Raw genomic sequence first — 16985 nt, forward strand, 5'->3', positions numbered from 1 at the left:
GTAAAAATCACTCGAATTTGAGCGGGAGAGCTCCTGGGAGCAGAAGAAAAAAATTTAGCAAATCCTCTTTTTTTTTGATCCGCTCGAAAATATGCTCACTTTTTTCCTCGATGTTGAGAGGAAGTAAAATTCGTTCGAAATCGAGCCGATTCTACTCTCGCCGAGCATTCTTTTTAGTTTTTGTCATATCGTTATTGTGCTAAGAAATATAGATATCGTGGAAACATTCAATAACCATCCACTCAAATTTTCTGAGGTAAAATAAAAAGGAGACCTTGGAAAAAATTGCTCGAAGTTTTACAAAGAGTGAAACTTACTCGAATTCGAGCGGAAGCGGATTTCGATTTTTTCGATGTTACATTAAAAGGAGTTAGTATGTTTGACTCGTTTTTGAGTGGGAGCAAAATTCATTTGAAACTCTTGATCTATTTTGAGTGGTTCTCCCCCACTTAAATTTTTCAAACAGGGGTGACTCAGGAGTGCTACCACACAAAACAAAAAAGTGAAAAGTATAGTCCGTTGTCTTTGTTCTCTTTGAGCAATCCTGCTCGCGAGCAAATTTCGCTCCCGAGGGAAAATGAGCTCTATTTTATACACGACAACACCCCTCTTGGAGATGTATTTCTAGGCCTATGATGCACAAAATGAACATTGCGCTTGTGTGTGTGAGAGAAACCAAAAAGCACGTAAAAATATCTCCCTTCTTGTTTTGGACGTTTTGTAGCAAAAATTTTAATTTTATGTTAGCAAAATTATCAAAAAACATTAAATATAAACCCCATATATATTTATATTTTTCTACAAAAGCTATCTATAAATTGTTTTCTTAATATTAACGGAGCAACAATGCGTGCATCCCCCACGCATGTCTACATTCGTTGAAGTCTAATCAACGACTGAGATCACCGCAAACGTACTGTTTTGTTCATCTAAGTTCTAGGCCTAGATCTGTTACCGAATGTGGAGTGCTTATTATGGCTTTCGGTAAACTTAAATATCAGAAAATGTTGGATTCGTTCTTCAGCCACAAGCATGAATATTTTTTCATTGATTTCATTGCCGGAAATCTTTGAAAATTTTTCTTCAAAAACACCAACACCAGTTCCTTCTCTCAACCACATTCAACAACATTTACATCAATATCAATTTTCAGGATTCCTTCCTTTTTCCAATACCAAATTTAGTAGCACTTAGTACTTTTCGAACAACTATACTACACATTGTCAAAATAATCTCAACCTCAGATACCAACAGTGACCTTAAAATCAAATTCTTTAATTTTCCAATTACTAAGTTTAGTACAATTATATTAGGCATATCCAAACCTACATCTTTTCTCGACCGCAGGCACCAACAGTGACATCCATAACAAATTTCAGGATTTTAACTCTATTCCTTCACCCAATACAAAAATTACTATTATAGTACACATTTCCAAAACCACCTTCATATCTCAATCCTAGACAGCAACAGTTTCGTAACCAGCTCCTTCTTTCAAACATAGAAACCAACAAAACCAAAGTGACATCCCTATCTAATTTCAGGATTTCAGCTCTATTCTGTCTCTATTTAGTACCATTTAGTATTTTTCTTATAATTTTAGTACACATTCTCAAAACCACCTCCATTACTAAATTTCAGTTACACACAGTAACATCCATATTAAGTTTGAGCGTTTCCGGCTTATCTCTTTACCGATAGGTACTTTATTACTTTTCGTTCAAGTATAGGAACGCCAAATCTCAAAAACTTACCATGAGTAATCTAGGTATCATCTCTATCCCTTCACCCAATCCAAAATGAAGTACCATTTAGACCTTTTTTTACAAATATTGGACGCATTTCCAAAACTTCCTCCATATCTCAAACTTAGATTCTAACAGATACCTCAATATCAAATTTCAAGATTCCAGCTCTATCCCTTCACCAATTTAGTACCACTTTTCGAGCAATTATAGCGCGCATATCCACAACCACCTTCATATCTCAATTCTAGACACCGAAAGTGACATAAATATCAAATTTTAGGATATCAACCCTATTAATTCACACAATACCAAATTTAGTACCTTTCTAAAAACTATAGTACGCATTCTCAACTCCGAATCTCAACCTAAGATACTAACAGTTATCTAAATTTAAAATTTGAGGATCCCTTGATCCCTTCACCCAATACTAATTTAAGTACTTTTCGTACAAATATAGGAGGCATTTCCAAACTACCGCCAAATCTCAAATGTATATCCTTTCAGTAATCTAAATATCAAATTTTAGAATTATACTCTTCGTACCGTCCATGCAACTCTTCACCCAATACCAGTTGTACACATTTCCAAAACCACCTCCTTATCGCAAACCTACCACTTACAGGAATCCCAATACATAATATGAAAATTCCAGCTTCATCCGATCACCCCAAAACCAAACTGTTCCAAATTTAGTACAATTTAGTACAGTTCGGAAACTTATCACACACTTCCAAAACCACGTTCGTACACTTTACTTTCAATCCTTGATTCTCATACCAAATTTCAAGTTTTTAACTGTATCCGTTCACATAATACCAAATGGTAGCATTATAGAAGTTTAGTACCATTTTAGAACTTTTCGTAACCTTTCCAAAGATTTCAGAATTCTAACTCATTCCGTTTGTCTAATACAAAGTATTGCATTTTTAGTACATTTTAGTATTTGGTAACCTTTTAGTATGTATTTCCAAAAAACCAACCCTATCACACGCCTATGCACCAAGACTGACTCTCTTGCAAAACTTCGAGATCAAATTTCTTTCTTCTTTCAGAATTCAAGTTCTATATTATTTCTAAAAGCTCTATCTTACAAAAACTGCGACCTACATTCGAAATTTTAAGAATATGTCTTAATAAACAGCGTTTTGCTCAAAACACACAATTTTGAACTTTTAAGTACGAATTTTAGAAATCCCTTATGCCGAACCTTCACAGAAGAAGTACCCCAAATTTGCAAAATTGTTGTATCTTAGTCTGGGCGTTGATGATACAATCAGTCACACAATGTTTTTGGTTTGCTCATTGTCCTAAAGAAAATGTTCGGTACAAGTGTACTTCTTTTAAATGTTTTTTTTTTATATTTGTTTACACAACTTAAATTACTGACATAAAAAAAAATTAACGCAAAAACGCATAACAATTCACTAACGCTTATCTATCTACTTTATGGTGTGTTGTAATAGTGTAATTAATTGTCACATTTTACCGCTTGCTGCCACTAACCACTGTGCCTCGTCGTAACGGCATCGTTAATATGGTCGTTAGTGCACGCGCTAAGCCGGTTACGTTTTATGTTAATTTGAATTTTTTTTTTAATGATATTATTTACTATTTCACCTGTTGAACGATCCAAAAAAAAAATAAAAATTTCCGACTCATTTCATCTATGCTCTCATTATTCGATTATTCGATTAAGAGAAAATAAAAAAATACTCTCTTAACTTTGAAATCTCTTAAAAACGTTCATTCAAGTGACAATATGTGTTACTTAAGATAACTTCCCATGTCTAGTTTTTCCGTTTGTTAGTTGGTTTGTTTGCCTGACCAACTGGCTGTCTTTAATTGGTTTTGTTTGTTTTTTTTTTTTTTTCATTTTTTTTTGTTTCTTGGTTTTCTTTCATGGCTTTAAGCCACAATTATCATTTTAGCGTCATTCATTATTATTTGGCCGTTTAGTTGGGTTGCCCGGCTTGGTTTAGTTATTTATAAGTTTAGTTAAAAAAAGCCATCTCACAGAAACCAGCTATCGTTCAGTTCAGTTTTGTTATTTTGAACAATTCATTTATTTTCGTTTTGTTTCTCATTTTGCGGTTTATTAACGTTTAACCTATTTTAAAATTCGTTATTTATGTTTTTCCCTAACCGGGGTGAGGTGTATAAATGTTGGTGGGATTTTAGATTTTTCTTGCGATGGGAAGATCTTGTAACCCTTTGTAACTGCATGAAATACTCATTTTAAACCCCGAGCAAGGATTCGGGCATGTTCATCCTTCCGTCCGTCTGTCTTTGGCTTGACTCTGTCTTTCTTTCTTGAAGTAATTCTAAATTTTTCACTTTTTTGCACCCTGCAACCCTGTTATATAAACAAAACAGTTGATATCCACCCAAACATTTCAATATAATTCGCAAATACATTTTTCAAATCAACAAAAATAACAATATGACACAAAATTCAGTGATTTTTTTTTTTTTTTCAAGAAATTAAAATTTTTACCAGGACATCCTTGGAAAAGATTAAAAAAAAAATCCATAAATACTGGATTTCCTTGAAAAGTTTTCGTTAAAAAATCAATGCTTTATTACTGGGGAAGTTCTAGAAAAATAACAGGATTTCAAATTTAGTACCATTTAATACAATAATAATACGCATATCCAAAACCAGCTCCTTTACTCAACCATAGGCATCAACAGTGGCATACATATCAGCTTCCAGGATTTCAGCTCTATCCCTTCATCCAATAACAAATTTAGTAATATTCGTACTCGATATCAAATTTCGGGATTCCAGTCCTATCCCTTCACCCAAGACCCAATTTACTACTTTTCGAACAAATATCGTCCAAAACAACCTTCATATCTCAATTCTAGACACATAGTACCTTTCTAACAACTATGGTACACATTTCCAAAACTACCTCCATATCTCAATTCTAGATATCAACAGTTATTGCAATATAAAATTTCACGGTTTCAGAACTATCCCTTCACCCAATACCAAATTTAGTACTATTTCGAACTTTTCCTACATATTTTAACCACAGGCACCAACCGTGACATCTATATCAAATATTAGAATTTCAGCTCTATGGAATAGATTTTACTAATTTTAGTACATTTCGTACAATCATAGTATACATTTCTAAAACCCTCTCCATATCTTAATTCCAGATCAATGTCGAATTTGAGGATTCTAGCCCTATCCCTTCACCCAATACCAAATTTAGTACCATTTAGTACTTTTCGTAAATATTTAGGACACATTTCCAACGGAAGACTTCAATTCTTAATTTCGGGATTCCAGCTCTATCCTTTCACCCAATACCCAATTTATAACCACTTTGTACTTTTCTTACAATTCAATAATAATACACATTCCAATACCACCTCCATAACTGAATTCCAGATACCAATAGGCACCTCAATATCAAATTTCAGGCTTGCAGCTCTATTCCTTCACCCAATATCAAATTTATTACCATTTAGTACTTTTCGAACAATTATAGTACGTGATTCTAAGCCCACCTCCATATCTAAACAACAGAAGCCAACAGAGATCTTTATATCGAATTTTAGATTTCAGTTTTATTTCTTCACCCAATACCAAATTTAGTACAAATCAGTACATTTTGTACAATTGTAGCACACATTTCCGAAAGCACCGCCAAACCTCAAACACAAATACCGTCAGTAATTTAAATATCCAATTTTAGAATTTCATCTCTATCCAAACAACTAAGACCAAATTTAGTACTATCTAGTACTTTTCGTACAATTATTGTACGTATTTTCAAAATCACGTCCATATCAACAGTGACAGACATCCATATCAAATTTCAGAATTTAAGCTCTATTCCTCCACCCCATACTCAATTTAGTACCACTTAGTACTTTTTGTAAAATTATAGTACATATTTCCATATTTCATCTCAAATTTTAGGATTTAAGTCATATTCCTCCACCCAATAGCAAATTTAGTACTTTTCGTACAATTATAGTACATATTTCCGAAACCACCTCCATATGCCCAGGCTACATATGAACAGCGACCCTAATACCAAATTTCAGATTTCATGAACTATCTGTTCACCCAATTACATTTGTACCGAATATAGCACGATTTTGTACTTATCGTTCCATCACTCTATCACAAACCTACAAACAAGAGGGATCTCAATACCAAAATTTCGAAATTCTAGCTTCATCCGTTCACCTTAAACCAGACTGCTCTGAATTTAGTACCATTTAGTACAGTTAAACTGCTCCAAATTTAGTACCATTTAGTACAGTTCGTACACTAAGTACACATTTCCAAAAACCACCTTCAAATATCAAACATAATGGTACCACTTTATATGTTTAGTACCATTTTAGAACTTTTCGTAACCTTAAGGTGGGATTTAAGAAAAAACCCTATGGTATGTCTATCCTGCACTTCATCAGGGACTCTCATTCCAAACGTTATTCTAGCTCATTCCGTTTGTCCAATACAATTTTTAAATTCTTAGTACATTTTGGTACTTTTCGTGCTCTTCCAGTATGAATTCCCAAAATCCCAGCCCTAACACAAGTCTACGCACCAAGTCTAACCCTCGTGCAATATTTAAAGATTTCAGCTTCAATCGCTTCTTCTGGGCGTTGATTCTAGATCAGTCAGTCAGTTATTTCACTACTCATTTATGTATATAGATTGTTTGTATTTAGAATCGTAGAAATTTCTAAAAGCTTATTTTCAACCGCATTTTCATACCACATTACAAACTCTGGTATTTCACAACTCAAACACACACGCACACACACTCGCTCATACCTATGCAAATAGTTCAAATTTTATTAGCTTAACACATATTTGCTCAAGTCTTTTACAACTTGACTTCAAAGTACCACAACAATTTATGGACCGCTGAGATGCATCATATCGGCTGCATGCGAAGTGAGTGGCGCCATTATTGTCACCTGCAGATGCAAGTTAGCCAACACCTCTAACCATTTCCGTTGATTTTCTTAACTCATTTTGCTATTTTCTTTTCTTTCTTCATCCACCCATCCATCCATTGCAAGCGCCATCCATATCCATCCATCATTGAATATTTACATCGGTTGTACGCTGCTGCATTTTAATCTAGTTTATGCAAATAATAAAAGTAGCAGCAACAACAACAACAACAACGTCAAGTAATTTACATGTTTTTATACGCAGTATTTGACTTTCTTTTGTTTACATTATTACAGATGCCAAAGACTCAAACGACTGACTGACGGACAGGAAAATATGCCATTTTGGCTTAGTTATTTTTTCTTCTATTTATTTCCATTTTTAAAGCCAATTACCGACTAATAGAGGAAGCCTCCCGGTCAGCAAGTCAACCGGCCAGCTGGATCTATTAAAACTAAACACAATAATTGATTATTCATTACTCGGTTGTTTCTTTCGTTTTCATTTGACCGTTGATATCAACATTATTTGTTGGTAGATGTATGTCATAATCGTATAACGCTTCCACATGTCGAGGAAAGTTTCGCATTTCTGTTTAACATAGTTATTGTTTTTTTTTTAATGAAATGAAAATTTATTTCCCCAAGAAAAAATGCACACTTTTTTTCACTTTCGTTGCAATTGTTCCTGAAATTAATACTTGATGGAAAATTATAAAATAAGCTAAAATAGTATTCAATAAAGAAAGCCCAAGATATGCGGCAAAGTATATGACTTTGTTCTTAAAAGGACCTGTAAAAAATACGTTGAGGAATGTTAAAGGCATCCAATTAGTCTACAACTTGTAGAATATCTTAAATGGGTAGAATCCTTCTAAAAAAAAAGGAATGAAATATATTTATTTTATAAAATTCCTCATATTACATTCCTTTCCTTTTGTTCTTGATAGAAAAGAATACCACTCTTCCTAGATCTTCAACATATAGCCTCTATATATATATATATGCGCAACAATAGTGAAATAACTGACTGATCGAAAATCAACGCCCAGACGAAGCTGGAATTATGAAACATTGTCGAGGTCAACCTCGAGGTGCGTGTGCATGGGTTTTTGGAAATTCGTACTACAAGGGTACAAAAAGTTGTGAAATGTACTGAAAAATTAATAATTTTTATTGGACAAACGGAAATTTCGAAAATTTGGACTGGGTGACACTGATGGTGTGCAGGAAAGATGTGCCAAAGGGGGTTTTATTCGAACTTGAAGGTTACGAATAGTTTTAAAATGTTACTAAACTGGTGGGGTAAGGATGTGCCAAATGGATTTTGGAAATTCTGACCTTAAGGTTGCGAAAAATTCTAAACTAAACTTCTAAAATGGTATTACCCGGTATTCGGTATGGTAAAAAAATATTAGTCGGTTTTGCCGACAGATAAATATTACAACGTGCCAGGTTTGGACTATATCGACTACTTCCTATTGTTTATATGAGATATTTGCAAATTTTTGGAAAGTGTGTATTCCATTTTATTACTTCATCTAATACAGAAAAAATTTTGGTATGTGCAAAATTTGAAGAAAATCGAACATTTATATCAAATTTTCGCAAGTTATGACAGATATATATATATATATATATTTTTGAAATTGTGACCCCTTGTGGATGAGGTACCAGAAGGGGTTGGGCGATGTATATCATCTTCACAAGAGATCTTGCGTTAGCCAAAATTTTTGAATGTGTGAAATTTGAAGAGGGTTGGATGCATATTTCGCTTTCTTTGAGAGTTTTATTTTTCGAAATCTTGAATCCTATGTGGGGCAGGTACCAGAAGAAATGGTCTGATATCTACAATCTTTATAACAGAACTTGTGTTAATGGAAATGTTGAGATGTGCAAGGTCTGAATCGGATGTTAATTTCCCGTTTCGTAAGCTTAATGGATACTCAAAATGTTGAGCATTTGTGGGGGAGGTACCAGAAGGAGAGGGCCGATACATTCCATCTTCACACCAGATTTTGGGGTTATAAAAATACTGTGATGTGTGTAATTTGAAGACAATCGGACACTTACATCACATTTTAGAAGAGTTATAATTATTCAAAATTTTGACCCTTTGTGGTGGAGGTACTGGATGGAGTGGACTGACATTGTCAATTTTCGCACCTGACATAGCATGGATGCAAAAAGCAAAATCGGATTATGTTTCCTCTTTGTGTGGAGTGTTTTTTTTTTGTTTTTTGTTGTTTTTTTTTTTTTTTTTTTTTGGAAGGAGTGGACTGATATAGCCCATCTCCGAAATCGATATAAGTTTGACAATAATATTACGATCTACCAAGTTTGGATCAAATCGAATACTCCCTTCGAGAGTTATCGTGGGCACCAGCCAGCCAGGCGGATGGACAACGCTAGATCGGCTCAAAATGTCCTGTTATTTCGATGAGGCACGTTTTGGCCGTATTAAATGATATATACCCACTGTAGCCATATGGCTGAGGGTATAAAAACTTGAAATTATTTATGATTGCTAAGAAGTGATAAAGGTGATTTTGGAAATGTGTACTATAAGTGCAGTAAAAGTACTATGTTTGGTACAAAGCCATAATTTTGACATTTCTTTTAAATTTTATTATAATTATGTCTTTCAAACGGCCAATAAAACCGTCACACGCTGCCCGAATGTTGCTCTGCGGTATTTTGACCCATTTCCGGCGAAGCGCTTGCTTGCCGTGATCGACACTTTGGTTTTTTTAGTGCCAACTTTGCTTTCCAAAATACTCCTGACATAATAGTCCAAAGATTGGTATCCGGAGAATTTGGTGGCCATTGTCGCTGGAAATAAGGCGAGGAAACTCATTTTATAATCATTCTTGGGTGACGCGGGCCGAGTGTTATGGGAACGCGGCAAAAATGTTTGCGTGCGACTTGAATACGCCCTCAAAAATATTTTCGCGATAAAATTCGGCATTGATTCTGATGCCACGGTCGATTAATACGAGTGGAGAGCGACCATCGGCCCACACCATCACCATGGCCGGCGCTTGAGTTCGGTTGGCCAACCGTGGATGCACATTTTCAGTTTGTTTGTTTGTTTACAAACTGCTGGACAACGAATGTTTTCTCATCGGAGAAAACCAAATTCGGCAGTTCACCACTTTCGGCCAAGCAAAGCAACTCTTTAGCTCTTTTGAGTCTATTTTCATTCTGTTGCGGTGTAAGATCTTGCACTTTTTGGAACTTCAATGGCTTTACCCCGAGATCATTTTTTAATATTTGCCGAATTTCGATCAAGTCGCTCCTTTACTTTTCAAACCATTCCTGCTGATGTTGCTGTTTTCTACCGTCCACTTTCTTGACGTCGGGCTACGCTACCAGTATCACGGTAACGAGCGATAGTACGAGACACAAAAGATTGATTCACATATAAATGCTGGAGTGCTCTGACGACAGCCACTTTTGGCTTTTCAGCCAAATATAAAGAAATCACACTATCACGCTTGAATTTCATCACGAATAATATTTTTTCTGTAAAATTCTCACCAAAATGCTCTTGTAAACAATATAATGAGCTGTCACTGGAATAATTTCAAAAGCTGTCGGACGAGTGACTTAGAAATTACAGCAGTCTGGATTTGGTTTCAGTTATTTCATCTCACCCTGTACATGTTCTGATTGGTGTGATCATCATCTGATCAGAGACCGGGCTGTAGAACGTCTGTTGATTTAAAAAGTACGAAAGAAAATCGAGTTTGTAATTGTGTGGTTTTAATATGTTACTGGAAGTGTGTATTTAACGTTTAAACAAATAAATGTTAAGAAAAATATATAAATTGTGTCAGATGATATATCTCAAAAATTGTATTATATGTTCCTTAGAAAATAGTTATTGGATAAATAAAATTGAATTGCAAATTGAATTGTGTCAGGGGGTTATAACTAAATTTTTTGTTGATCCTCTGAGCCTTTTTTTTTTTGTGAAGAATTTTCAAGATTTTTTCTATGATACCTCATTATGACATATTTTTCACTTGAAACTGTAGACACTCATTTTAATATAAAGGATATTTTAATATGTAGAAAGTATTATTTTTATTAAATTATTTATTTAGTTAAGGCACACAAAATTTATTTACTCCCACCTTTTTAATTTACAATTTGCAGTAAAAAATGTCGAAACCTTTCACAAGACCACGCAAGGAATATAAACTCCAACTTCTTCCAATTTTCATGATTTTATTACTCGCTGCAAACCAATAAAGAAATGAAAGTCTTTGAACAAATTTCGCTACAAAACTAAATTGTATTTCATTAAAATAAGTTTTGAAAAAAAAATCCCAAAACAATCTCTGGTAAATAATTTGCCAATAAAAAAACTTTCCATTTCGAAATAAATTTCAAGTGTAGTGAATTTGTCCTTAGCACAATTTAAATGTCCAATTACAACTTTCAATTTTTAGAGAGAGAGGGAGAGAAACGAGGGGGCTGATCGGTCGCTCAGTCGCTCTGCTTTAGAAAATCGACAATAAAATGAAGTTCAATTAGTTTTCGTTGCTATTTTTTAATGGCTGTCAATAAAAATATACCAACTTCGAAACGAGAAGCCAAAATGAAAATAACAATTCTTTCAATTTCTAATAAAACAAAACAAAAACAACTACAACAACCAATCAACATGAACTTAACCCAATTTACATGTGGCGGTGGAGATGGTGGTGGTGACGTTGTTTGTTTTTTTTTTCTTCATCTTCTGTTTCACACAAACAAAACCCACAAACTTCACTTGCTATTGCCGGTTGGCTGGATGGCTGCTGCTGCTTGGTCTATGGATCGCCAGCTAGATAGGTAATGTGGTCTGTCTGACCAAGTGATCCATTGATTGTTTTTAGTTGTTGTCTGTTAAATTGCCAGTGGGTCTTTTATTTCTCCTGCCATTAAATGATAGACTTTCCTGGCCATTATTATAACCACAGGCCGAATTCGATATTTTACTTTTGTCCGGTTGTTTATTTGCTTGTCTTCAACGACGAACTGTGTGTGTGTTTGTTGTAACTGGCATTTGTTTTGTTGTTCCTCCATTCAAATTAAACAGATTTATCTGGGTGGCAACTAAAGGCCGTCATGTATTTTCAAACTGGCCAACAACATCTTGTGATAATGTTGTTGTTGTTGTTGCCGGTGTTCATTTCCCCCCCAAACCCAAACACATGAGAACCCACCACAAGCATCATGTAAACATCGAACAGGCAATTTAACTGCCCTCACAGCATCCACATCCGAAATACTCGATGAAATTGCATTTGATAGAGGTACTTTGCTCTTGTCTTGCATATATGTATGTGTGAGTGTGTGTGCCTGCAATCTACATATGTGATATCTATGTGTACATACATATCTTCACATTATATTCGAAGACTATTTTGCTTTTGGGGGGATAATAATGTCTTAAGTGGCCAGAGGTGTAGATACATTTAAAAGATAGTTCTTGGGTTGACCAATGATACTATGAGGGGAGCCCTATACGGGTAAATTTATTGAAACAAATACCTCGTCTTTTCCATGCTAATTTCCCAGATTGCGGATTTCTAGGTTTCCCACAAAAAAAGCTATATTAGATTCTGATTTTTTCTTCCTGTCCAACAGCCCAAATTTTTTGTGACACTTTTTTTTATCGGTGATAAAATAAATTCACCATTTTGTTCCCAATTATGGTTCGCTATCTTCCAGATGTATCTCCCCTTCCAGCCGATACAGCCCTGTGCCAAAATCCACTTGTTAGCTGTGTTGGTGTGCCAACAATGAGGGAGAGCTCCATAAGCACACCAATTCTTGTTGCTTTTTAAGATTAACAGTTTGCGATAGCACAAGGAAACCATTTAGTTTTGTAAAAACACAAATTTACATGTGAGCAAGTGCAAGAAGAGCAGCGACAGCGTACAGTGACAAAATCTGCGATTTATAAAAAATATCGATTTAAAAAAATATCTTCTATTTTTTTTTAAATTTTTTATTCAAATCAGTTAAAAATATAAGTCGGTTTTGCAGACAGATGTACAGGGTGAGATAAAAAAAAAACTGCAACAAAGTCGCCATAATTTTGACATTTTTTTTCTTTAAAATTTATTGAATGAAAGCAAAAATGTCGGAAATAGCATAAAATTTTTGAATGAGTTTAGATCTGTTCGTATTGGTTACCTTTGGCACGAATTATGGCCAAACGGCCAATAAAACCGTCAAATCTGCCCGAGTGTTTCTCTGCGGTGTTTTGGCCCATTCCCGGCGAAGCGCTTGCTTGAGGTGATCTACACTTTTGTATTTTTTAGTGCCAACCTTGCTTTCAAAACTACTCCAGACACAATAGTCCAACGGATTGGTATTCTGATATATTGGTATCCATTGTGCGCTGGAAATGAAGCGAGGAACCTCTTTTTGTAACAATTTTTGGGTGGCGCGTGCTGAGTGCGATAGTGCTGAGTCCTATTGGAATGTCCAAGGTCTGCGACCAAAATGTTTGCGTGCCCAAGGCTTTAATACACCCCCCAGAATATTTTCGCGTTAATATTCGGAATTTTTTCTAATGCCACGGTGGATTAATACGAGCGGAGAGCAACCATCGGCTGTTATGGCGGACCACACCAACACCATGGCCGGCGCCATGTGGCCAACCGAAGGTGCACATTTTCAGCTGACCTCTTTGGCAAGTAAACACCGAATGGATTATTGCGATATGTTCGGCCACTGCGACGCGGGTTTCGATCAAGTCGCTTCTTTACTTTTCGAAACATTTCTGCTGATGTTGCTGTTTTCTTCTGTCCACTTCCTTGAAATCGAGCTACGCTACCAGTATCACAGTAACGAGCGATGGTACGAGGCACAAAATATTTATTCACATTTAAACGCTGGAGTGCTTTAACGGTAACCACTTGTTGCTTTCCAGCCAAATATAAAGAAATCACACTATCGCTCTTAAATTCCATCACGAATAACTTTTTTTCTGGAAAATTCTCACCAAAATGCTTCTTTACGCTTGTAAACAATAGTTGTTTAGAATGACAGCAGTCTGAAGTTGGTTGCAGTTTTTTCATCTCACCCTGTATGTACTAAGTATTCGAACTGTACAGCATGGTACTAAATTTGAAACAGTTTGGTTTAGGATGTTGATAAAGATGGAACTTTAAAATTTTGTATTAAGATTCATGTTGGTTGTAGGCTTGTGATAAGGGAGTGGTTCTGGAAATGTGTACTAAAAGCGCACGAAAAGTAATAAATATTACTATATTTGGTACAAATTGGTATTGGAACATTTGGAGGTGATTTCGGAAATGTGTACTATAATTGTACGAAAAGTACTAAATAGTACTGTATTTGGTGCAGAAATAGATATTAAAATCTGAAATTTGATGTGGATGTTACTGTTGGTGTCTGCACTTGTGATATGGAGGTGATTTCGGCAACGTGTACTAAAATTGTATTAGAAGTACTCAATGGGACTAAATGTGGGATTTGGGTAAGAGGTAAACTTAATATCTGATATTGTGATCGCTGTTGGTTTCTAGAGTTTACATATGAGACGCGTAACCTGGATATATGGAGATACTTTCGGAAATGTGTACTATATTTGGTATTGGATGAAGGGGTAGAGATTAAATACTGAAATATATTTGTACAAAAAGTACTAACTGTTACTTAATTTTGTATTGGGTGAAGGAATAGCCAGGAATCCTCAAATTTGATATTAGATCTCTGTTGCCTTCTGGAATTGAGATATGGAGGTGGTTTTGGAAATATGTATCATGAGTGTACGAAAAGGGATAGAGCTTAAGTCCCGACATTTGATATTGAAGACTTATTTAGTATCTGGGATGAAATTATGTAGGTGATTCTGGAAAAGTGTACTATAATTGTATGAAAAGTACGAAAAGTGTGTGCGAGATTCCTTAAATTGGTATTGGTATCTGAATTTGAAATATTGAGATGGTTTTGGAAATGTTTACTATAATTATACGAAAAGTACTAAATTTGGTTTTGGATGAAGGAATAGAATTGAAATCTTGAAATTTGATATAGATGTCATTGTTAGTGTCTCTGGTTAAGATATAAAGGAACTTTAGGAAATGTGTACCATGATTGTTCGAAAAGTACTAAATTTTGTTGCTGGGCGAAGGGATGGAGATACAAATGTGATATTTGGAGTACTAATTTTATCTGTTTGCACCAGTTTTAGGGAACTTGAAAATTAGAAAAAAAAAATCGTAGAAAAATACGTCTCAAATTAAACCCCTTATATGGGGGCTATACATGGACGTGTTCCTTCGTAGATTTTTTTTGTCATAGGCTGTAGTACCGATTCAGAACATCAAATACGAAATTTGAAACAATTCAATTCATCAAAAACCGAATATCCCAAGGTATCACTATATGGGGGCTATACGAAGACGTGGACCAGCATAGGCAATTTTCAATCATAGGCTGTAGTGGAGGAAGGTATAAAAGGACTAACGCCAACTGTTGGAACGAATCTTAAATTTTTGATGTAATTCTTCTCGAAGTCATATTATGCTTCTTATATAGAAGGAAAAATGTCACTCTCAAAGTCGGTGGAAATCCATTATGAGTTGGATATACCTCTCCTATATTTTAGTTCCTTCTGATTCCAAATTACAACTGCTCTAAAGCCATAATACGTATTCGAAAAGGTTCATTGTCGTATGATCTACTTCAAAACCCCAATAGAAGCGTTTATTTGTTACGGGTAGCTCTTCTAAATATGCATAGTAGTGTGGGGTATCATGGGGTACCCGCCTGTCCAACTTTTGACTTTTCTTTACTGGTTTATTTTGTTCTAAATATTTTTTCCATAAATCTTCAAATGTTTCGTTTCTAAGAAATAATTTTAAAGCTCAAAAATAATTCATTGAAAATCCACGAATATGCTTTGGTTGGCCATGATTAAATATTCTTTAAAAAATTGTACATAATCCGCCTTAGTGGCAGTATGAGAATCCTTCGAAATTTATTCTTAAAAAATATTATTTTTAAAAAATCTAAAATATTATTTTTAAAAAATATGCCCACTGTATGTCGGTCTCCTTCCTTGCTTGCATATCTCATATGTCTTTGTTATGGTCGTTGTCTTCGTCGTATTTTGTGGATGCAGTAAAATCCCCCAACCAGAAGAAATGCCAAAGTAATAAAACCAATTCAAATACTTTATTAAGTTTAATGAGGCATCAGACCGCTAGAAGTGGACGAATGCAATAAAGGCACCACAGCAAGACCAAACATGCAATCTACAATTGACTTGTCTGACACACTCGCTCACTCACTGGCTACGAGTATGGCAATTTGGGAAGGAGTATCCTTTGCACAAGGTGAAGGCTAGTGTCATGACAATTGGCAGGCCACTTCTCATTCCTATGGCAAACGAATTCATACCAAATTTGTGATGTGTATCCTCTTTGTGGTCGCTACCGCTTCTACTGCCCTCTAGTGGCAACGGCAGCGGTGGCGGTATCGAAAGAGTCTTCCAAATGGTATCACTTTTCATTGAAAGTGACAGTAGCTTTCGGCATTTACATAAACGCTGTAGCTGCTGTTGCTGATCTTTTTGTTTTGTTTCTTTGATGGTGTGTTTGTTGTTTCTGGTCCAGCATAAACCACCATCGCTTGCAACAACAACAACAAACAATTTCAAATAACACCATCGAAGAAAGAAATAATAAATACCAAAATTTTTATATGTCTTTTATTTTCTAAGCCATGTTATTTATATTGTTACTGTCGGTCGGTCTGTCTGTCCGTCCACCGCTAACATTGGCTGCTGATGTAGTCTTTTTTGGCTTGGTTTGGAAGTTTGGTTTTGTTGTTGTTGTTTTTTATTTCGGGACAAGTTTTCAGAAAAATGGAAAGTGGTTTGCTTGTTTTGTTTGATAACTTTACACGAAATTCGTTGTCGTAGTTCCAGAAGACACCACCATCACCGATGGTGGTGGAGTACTGGTGCTAGTGGCTAAAACAGCAACAGCAGCTACAATGGCCATTATAAACAGATAGACATATGTAGATATATGATTTATATGAGAAATTTTATAATCCATCTGTGTGCATGCATCCCATAATATTTACCTATCATTTATCTATCCATAAATAATAGATTTGAAAACGAAACTTAAAATGAATACAGATATCATCTCAAATGTAGATCTGGGGAAACACCAGCAAACCCCACCATAAAGTGGAGGTTGGTATGTTAAGTTCATCACATTTTTAAATCTTACAACATGGAAAGGAGGGTATATTAAAATTGTC

Source organism: Musca domestica, unplaced genomic scaffold, assembly GCF_030504385.1.
Source record: "Musca domestica strain aabys unplaced genomic scaffold, Musca_domestica.polishedcontigs.V.1.1 2, whole genome shotgun sequence".
In the NCBI taxonomy this organism is placed as follows: Eukaryota; Metazoa; Arthropoda; class Insecta; order Diptera; family Muscidae; genus Musca; species Musca domestica.